Source organism: Dreissena polymorpha, chromosome 7, assembly GCF_020536995.1.
Source record: "Dreissena polymorpha isolate Duluth1 chromosome 7, UMN_Dpol_1.0, whole genome shotgun sequence".
In the NCBI taxonomy this organism is placed as follows: Eukaryota; Metazoa; Mollusca; class Bivalvia; order Myida; family Dreissenidae; genus Dreissena; species Dreissena polymorpha.
In genome coordinates, this window is record NC_068361.1 from 30,163,932 (window position 1) to 30,171,933 (window position 8,002).

The 8,002-nt window shown below is 33.1% G+C and overlaps 1 long non-coding RNA gene across 1 annotated transcript; it reads left to right on the forward strand.

The window, feature by feature from the left end:
- The first annotated feature begins 1,685 nt into the window (after nt 1–1,685).
- Nucleotides 1,686–7,734, forward strand: LOC127838455 (uncharacterized). Its single transcript, XR_008029818.1, has 3 exons — nt 1,686–1,772; nt 5,988–6,223; nt 6,912–7,734. It is a non-coding gene; the product is annotated as an uncharacterized LOC127838455 (long non-coding RNA).
- The last annotated feature ends 268 nt before the right edge of the window (nt 7,735–8,002 follow it).

Consider the following 8,002-nt stretch of genomic DNA (forward strand, 5'->3'; position numbering starts at 1 on the left):
TTTTGTTTATTAATATGCTTGTCATTTTCTTTAAATAACTAATTGCTTCACTTTTATTTAAAATAGGAAACGAAATTACCTGGTCTGATAATGCATTTTATTAAGACAAATGATTTTTAGTCCAGCACAGTGTATTCATAAACTAAATTGTTTGTAGTTCATTTGCAAGAAAGCTCTCGTTCTGCTAATTCATGTGGTATATTATTATACAGCACCTTTACATCACATTTTGTCAAATCGGTGGCAAGATCATTTTGTTAAAATAAAGAACAATTTAATTTAAAAGATTCAGCATCTAATACTGTCCGTTGAAAGTCGTCTACAGTCGTCTGCCATTTCCTATAGTTATATTTATTTCTGAAATCAATAATTATCCATCGATAAAATATGCATGCTTTTGCGCGGTCTTTTTTATATGCTAAAGAAGTGCTGTTTGCGCAGATAAGGGCAATGCTGTTTTCGATGGTGGTGATGCTGATTACGGTGGTAATTTTGTGATGCCGCTGAAGTTCTGGTAATGTTTATGATGTCGATGGTGGTGATGTTGATTTGTATGGTAGTGGTTTTGATGTATGTTATAATGATGATAATGCTGGCTGTAGTGATGCCGATTTGAGAGTTTGAAGTGCTAATGTCGGAGGTGGTGACACTGATATCGGGGAACCGGATTTTATATGACTACCTCAACCGAGATCTCGCTAAAATGATACCAAGTAGTATATGAATCTTTGCAAATTTGAAAATAAACTTTTCCGTTACTGTTAAGTGAAACAAGTAATTGAATACCCGTACTCACTATGTTCTATGAAAAAAATGCTGAATAAGGATAACGGTTTCGTCGATTTATTTTACTGACGCAACTAGAACATTCGTATTTCAATGCCGATAATTTCAGCTTAATATGGGGATAAGTACGTTAAAATTTGACTGTTTCAAACATATTGTGGCTTCTTTTTCCTGAACGTGCATTACGATGATCTGAATAATTAACGACCTTGGCTATTTATCTAAACAATTTTATCAAAGACGTTAATACTTAATTCTCTTTTATCTCATTGAGCATCAACAAGTTTGCATGTTTTGTTAAAGGGGCCTTTTCACAGATTTTGGCATTTTTTAACTTATTCATTAAATGCTTTATATCGATTTATGTAAACATTGGATCGTAAAAGCTCCAGTAAAAAATCAAGAATAAAATTAAAAAAAGGAAAAGAACATTGACCGGACCAAGCTTCGAACCAGTGACCCCTGGAGTCCAGCCAGAGTCCTGAAGTAAAAACGCTAGAGCCTACTGAGCTATTCCGCCGAGTACATATACGTGCAGTATTTTATACCTTATATAAGCAATATTCGTAGTTTCACAAAATTTAACGACAAAAACAGAACTCTCCAAATTATTCAATCGTTTCTCGTTGCAACGCTTTATAATTTTTAGGTTTTAAAATCGTCAAAAGATGCATATAATGGCTATATTAGACCATGGTAAATGTTCAGTATTACTGTTTCCTCACAAATATCATAACTAAAACGAAAATTTGCGAATCTGAAACAACTTTTTTCAATTTTGTCAATTTACCAAAGCGTGAAAAGATCCCTTTAAGACGTATGCATTAGTAATACTGAATTCATACACGACGGAGAACCAGAGTTGTCGGTCGTTTACGGTAGTTTTCGTAAAAGGTTAATATTTAGAACGGTGTTGTATTACATATCTACCAGATAAATTACTCTACCGCGTCATTTCGAACGTATTTTCCACTGTTCTTATTCAGGTAAAGGTTACTTGTTTAGTGTACTTGTTTATTAGGTACTCCTATAAATATGAGGTCGATTTACATCGACCTCATATCGTTTAACGTTATTTTGCAATAGCATCGTTCCGACATGAATTCGTGTCGGAAGCTTTAACGGCATCAAATTCATATAACAGCACGGAATAATCATGCAATAAATTATTAAACATAATATATAAACATTATTTTACTAATTGCATTAGAAAAATGTTTATACAAACTTACAAGTAATGATAGTCCAGACCTTAAAACACTACCACTGTTCAAATTCCATATTGTTGCCATATAGCACTGTGTAAATTGAAAGTTGCATAATGTTACCTCATTGGTCGGTTATAAATACATTGTTTCTCTATATATAGTATTCGATTTAGACGAAAATAATAATTTACGTGGAATGTCATATTAGTTTTCCATTAAAACTTTGATCTTGCCGTGTGTGTATATGGACGTTATTAATTATGTTATACTTATTTTTGTATTTCATTAAGAATTAGAACGTGTAGCCCTTTTTGTTAACTGTTTTTAGCAAACGATTCGCGGCTTAATAAGACACGGAAAATAGTTAAAGCGACACTTTCATTTAAAGGTTTAATGTGAACAACATTAAATGAAACCTTTTTTGGTATTAATATATTTTATTGACATGTTAAATTCGATACTTGAAAAGGTGTTTAGTCTTTTAAAAGATGTCGCTGATATTGTTAATTTCAATAACTGTTAATATGCTTAATGTTGTATATGAAATTGAATAGTTTCACTTAGTTGTATTCCCGCCTAAAATCCGATATCGTAACACGCGCAACGGTTAAGAATAAGGTCTAAATAAGTTTAAGTATTCAGATCCGAATATCAGCAGCTGTGCCAGCTGGGAAGCCCCGTTTTGGCTTTAACAACCGCAAGCGAAACAACAAACTTTTTTAAGTCTTGCACTTAGACTCCATGATCACAAGTATAGGTCCCTGCTGTGGCGTATGACACCATAGTGTTATTTAGTATTGGTCGGCACAGTATCTGATCATAACGAGATAATTGGTTTGTGCTGAACACAGGGGCAATAAAACCACAGATCTATCAATAAACAAGATTATTGAGATATCTTTTATTGAACACCGCGATAAAAATGCTCAAACCACGGACTCTAGATTACACGGATAGGAAACATGGCAACATTCTCAGAATCATCACTGCTATATGTGTAATCACCTAACAATTCGTCTAAAAATAATTTATATATTTGAGTTGAAGACGATGTACTGTTGTATAAGTCTGAATAAACTATCTGTCTGCCTGTCTAAATCTAAGCCGTCATCGTCCCAGTGAAAAAAATCTGATTTTGAATAGTTGGACATGATGCCCTGATGTCAAAATACAAAATGACCCGCGTAACACCGACCGTGATTTTCAAGAATCTTTAATAAATTGATAATTTAAGGTAAATGACATTTCATATAATTATACATAATTCCCTCGATGATAATTAACAGCAAACGATGAATGTTTTTTACACCCATTTTATTTCAAGTATGCATGCAAAGCCGAATAAAATCGAGAGGGTCCGCTATATACGCTGTTTCATCATAAATTTAACACCCTTTCTGTGTTATAAACAAGAGCTGAAATCGTTAATTTATTAAGATTTATTTATAATAAGCTTTATTGATATGCTTCGTGAACAAAATACTACAATATATTCCATAAAAAATATAATAATCATGGCAAAGGAAATCCAATGGCCGGTTTCTAAACAAAAGCATAATCGCCAAGACCGTAGCATCAGTTCAGTGCGTTAGGAACGCGCGCTACTTTCTTCCACCTTTATTCTTTAATTACTTTCGTTTTTAAAAAAATTTTTCTATCGTATACAGAATTCTATTCTCCTAAGCAAGATGTAATTTTTAAAACTGAACTCCTAATATAAACGCTACAAATTGGTATTAAGTACGAACATGTCAACCGTAAATCTAGATTCTAAAACTCCAAAACGGTATGATATTTGCAAAAGTTAAAGTTATAACTCGCCGGGCTGTCGAAATCAGAAGAACGCTACAAATTGGTATTAAGTACGAACATGTCAACTGTAAATCTAGATTCTAAAACTCCAAAACGGTATAGTATTTGCAAAAGTTAAAGTTATAACTCGCCGGGCTGTCGAAATCAGAAGAAAAACTTGATATATATTAATATATCTGTTTACTACGTAACGTAAGCTTTCTAATGATATATAATTTGTCAAAATCGGCCGAGAAATGAAACTATAATTCAACAAAAGACGTGAGTGGGTACATCAAAATGTATAATCTCGGCGCTTCGCTGTACGCTAATTGTACAAGATCGATAGCCACAACACGGTAAAACGAGCGGTGGTAAAACATAAAATGTGTATTTCTTGTGTTTATCTCGCTATATTAATAACAACGGGAATATACTAAAACGTATATTTTTTTGAAAGAGGAATTAATAAGCAACAAGATAACGTATAAACCAATAAAATCGGATAAATAGTTTTTGCATAAGATTGAATTTACTACAGTAAGGGTCAAATACTCGATTCATCTCCTATCAATATACACTCCGTGATACAACTGGTAGTTTTAACACACACATATAGGTTCTATTTAATTAAAGAGTACAGAAAGCTAAAAAGTGATGTGGTTTGTTGTACAACAACAATTGGTTATGTGTAACCTATTCAAAAAATAATTTCGTTCAAGATAATTCAATGTAATTCTATAAACGACAAACACACTTCGTGTGTTGTGTATGTTTATTTTTATAAATGTACATAAGTCAGTTAATAAGTGGTTTAAAAGCACAATTTTTACACATTTAAGAGGTAATCGCTCACATTTATGTCTAATTAATGATAATTTTATGCATTAGCAAAGATTTAACGAGAAAAACTAAAGTTTAAGTTGAACTCAATTTGCTACAGGAAAACGACGGTAGCCGTTTAGACGTAAGCGGGGTAGCTTACGTCTAATTATTTGGACTAGTTTATTAGGTAAATTGCATACGATTGTAATCCCCATTTCGAACGTTGAGTTGTCATTTGGTTTGTGATTAAGGTCTATTTGAAGTTAATGGACGTAATCTTGTTTTCATTTGTAAACACGTCAAACGTCCCAAAGTGTTGTTGTAACGAAAGTGGTTTACGATGATCAAAACGTCTAACTGTTGGCTTGTTTGAATTTAACTATTAGTTTCATTCTGTTACCATCGCATATCTTCGTAACACTGTCATTTATCTAATCACATCGGTTGATACCTAGGTTGGTAAAATTGTATCTTATTCAAATGATTCTTTTTAATTGTTTTTTACTAGTTTATCCCCAATACGGCATGGAAATTCATACAAAGAGCTAATTCAAATGAAAGCAATGTGATAAAATAAGTATGCACAGTTACCTCATTTACGAACAAAAATAATTATGTTTTCTGGAATTAAATGGTTTCTCTTTTTCATTTCAAATGTTTATATTTCGGATACTGTTTTATACTATTATCAATATATGTTGGCAATCTTACACCTGTTTCTGTATATTTGGTACGAGATGACTTTGGATAGGTACCAGTTGACCAAAAACAGGTATAAGTTGACCAAAATGGGTTTGAGTTGATCACAGTATGTGTTGAAAAGTTACCTAATAGGTGTCTTCAAACAGACACATTTAATGAAGATTTTTCTTGTATAGACTTAAATGGTAGATCGATCTTATTTTTCTTTGCTTCTATAATGTGTAGCTCAGTGACCCAGTTAATGTTTACGGTTTGAAACTCAGGGGTCCTGGGTTCGATCCTCACGTGCGGTGCTGATTTTTTTCATGGGAGTTTCCTCTGGCCAGACTTCAGAGCCCTAGCCTAGTACTGGTGAAACCCAGGAAGCATAATTAAGTGAATCTTTGCCTTAATGTCAGTTAAATACACGGGCAAAAACACCATACAAACAAACATATCAAGATGTAAGTACATGTATGATAAATGGGGGGGGGGGGTGAAGATTTCCCATAAAGATGGTACTTTGATGATCAAAGTAGATAAGATCATATTTCTGTGAAAAATGTATAGAAACTTACATCAGCAAGTGTAATATCTGACAACGTAACAGTTATTATCTCTTGAATCTGTGATTATACTACATAATAATGACTTGTTTTTATAAATAAAAAATAATGTACATGAATACATATGCAGATATGAGCCAACAGCAAAGAGCAGCTGCTCTTTTAAGGCAGGCAGCAGATTTGTTGAATGTCAACACATGTGACAGGAGTACACAATACCAGCACCTGCACCAGTAACCTCTGTCAGTAGCTTAAGTGCTGCAAAGGCAATGTTTGCACCCGACAGTAAAAGAAGGAGGCATGGACATGCAAATACAGGAACAGTGGCAGTGTCAGCACTGGACCATTACACCGAGGTGTAATCAGGTAGGCATCACTTAAGAGGCATGTACTAGATATTTTGGAACTACAGTCTATACCACACTAATTCTTTTTTAATGTAAAGATTTCTATTGTTTCATAATATTCATGCATATACATCTTATTTAACTGTGCAAACTTAAAGAAGTCATTTATTATTGGATACTTCCTAATTATTGTTTACAAGACCTTCCTGTACTTTAAATTTGTTCTTGAAACTCCCTACATAATTAATGATTAGGAAAAATGCTTTTAGGTGCTTTTTCTAAAAAGGTTTATGGAATGAATGCCATAGTTTAGGATATTTCAAACACTTTTGAATTTAAAAAAATATTTCCCAAGTGTACCCGTCCTTTTTCCAATTAGGCAAAGACATCGCTGCAATACAGAAAATCAGATTCCACAACACGGCACTTATAAGTACTGTATACAAATTAACATGTGTATAAAGTTAAGTCAGGTTCAAACTGCACATGTTATACCGGTAACTCTGGTGGTATCAGTTATAGAACGAAAATGTTTTTTGCCCGTAAAATCCCAGGTAAATAACTATAATAAGTATTAGTTATACAATTGCATATACTTAACGTTTCTTAATAAGGCCTAAGCTCTTGCATAAATCAAGCTAAATATTAAATGATTTCAACCTTAACAAGACAAATGTGTTGCATTCACTTCCCTACTGTAAATGCAGATTCCTAGTTACAACTAATGACCACCTGTTGAAGGAGCTAGACGTTACCAGGGAGAGACACCAGCACAAAGGTGAATCAGATTAACTGGAGCTACAAGCAGCTTAAGAAAAAGCTTCAAGGCCAATCTAAATAAGAAATATTCTGCTGGAACATATTGAACCGTTTATTTAATCATGCAGCAATTTGTTGTTTGCCATTTGATCATTTGGCATGCTTAAGCTCAACATAATATTAGAGAATTTGATTTATTTCACATTATTTTAATTATCTTGCAATGATTTTACAAGCATCTTTTTCACACATCTTGTAGATTGGTAAGCAGATATGTTCTTGCTAGATTTCAATGGTGTAGTTTTTTAGTAAAAATGTCTTGCCTTTCTATTTTGTTGTGCTGACATTTAGACATTAGTCATAATTTGTTTGCAGTGAACAGCCTAGGCTAATAGACCTGGTACATGTTTTCAATCAAATTGAGCTGCGTTCTGGAGAAATTGGCTTTATGCATGTGAAATGTCCTCCCAGATTAGATTATGTGGTCCACACATGCTTATCTTGGACAACACTTTCGGCCTAGACTGGATTTTCTTTTTCAAAATACTTTCTTTGAACGAAAAATCTCATAAAACCAGACAGTGTCTTCCCTGATTAGCCTGTGCGGTCCGTACAAGTTAATATGCAACAACACCGTATGAACATGCATTAAATCCCATTTTCCCAGAGCAAGGGTCAATTGTATTGATTTCCTTTCAATATTTACATGCCCTTTATTTTAGGATCATACAGATTCTAAATGCCTATTCATTATAAGCTGAATATTCAGGTATAACCAAAAAGTGACATAAGATCTTTGTTAAGACAGGGCCCTGAATTCTTTTTTTTATTATTCAATATAATACATACAATGTATACATGTATATGATCATACAACATAGTGATTGTACAAATTAATAAAGTTCAGACATGTTATACAAGATATGCTAATATATAATTTTTTTAGAGGGAAAAGAAAAGAACAACACTTACAGAAGAATAGTTATGAAAAATGATGAGTTATATAAAGTCGGAAAAAAGCATACTGGACTTGTGTGTT